The sequence below is a fragment of the Drosophila guanche genome, unplaced genomic scaffold (assembly GCF_900245975.1).
Source record: "Drosophila guanche unplaced genomic scaffold, DGUA_6, whole genome shotgun sequence".
Taxonomy (NCBI): Eukaryota; Metazoa; Arthropoda; class Insecta; order Diptera; family Drosophilidae; genus Drosophila; species Drosophila guanche.
The window spans coordinates 1-707 of NW_023002647.1; the positions used below are offsets into that span (position 1 = coordinate 1).

Consider the following 707-nt stretch of genomic DNA (forward strand, 5'->3'; position numbering starts at 1 on the left):
AGTATTGTATAGCAATATTTTTTTTATTTCCTTCCAGATCAGTTACTAAGGTGACAATTTTCATCATCTTTTTCAAGAGTAGCAAATAAAAAAAACATCATTTCTGAGTTTTTTTTTGGCTATCATCTTACGTACCCACCTGAAATAGGACTCGCGTTATCCTTTGATTCCAGGCATAATACATGTAGCTGAAAACCAGGAGAAAACTAAGAATTAGAAATCAAACAAATCAACAAATTAAATTTTTGTATTCTAATATAGTTTCAGTGGGTGGAACTTTTCATTTATTAGATAAATGATGGGGAATCCGTAAACAAATCATCATGCTATCAATTATCAATTCTTTTGTATCGGAAGATCAGAACGAAGATATTACGATATTCATTTGTTAAATTCTCTAAACAAAAAATAAGTTTCTATGTAGCCTGCTCAAATATTACTGGTAGTTGTCTCACCACATGCATAGCATACACACCTCTCTAAACTTCCAATAAATTCATTAGATCTTAGTTCAGCAGAGAGACTTCCTTAGCATATTGTAGACTCATATATTTAATATTCTCCACCATCTTTCTGAAAAGAAAAAAGTATTGTGTTGCAATCTAATAAAGTAAACATTGAACAAAAAACTAATTTGTTAAAGCCTTATATCAGCAGTATAATTTGGTTGGATTTGGAACAGTTCTCTTCATGGAATATCGAAGCGA

At 30.7% G+C, this 707-nt stretch overlaps 1 long non-coding RNA gene across 1 annotated transcript; it reads right to left on the reverse strand.

Annotated features, from left to right (window-relative positions):
- Positions 1-115: 115 nt before the first annotated feature.
- On the reverse strand, positions 116-700 carry LOC117591784. Its single transcript, XR_004574483.1, has 2 exons — positions 476-700; positions 116-188 (listed from the first exon to the last, which is right to left on the reverse strand). It is a non-coding gene; the product is annotated as an uncharacterized LOC117591784 (long non-coding RNA).
- Positions 701-707: the final 7 nt, after the last annotated feature.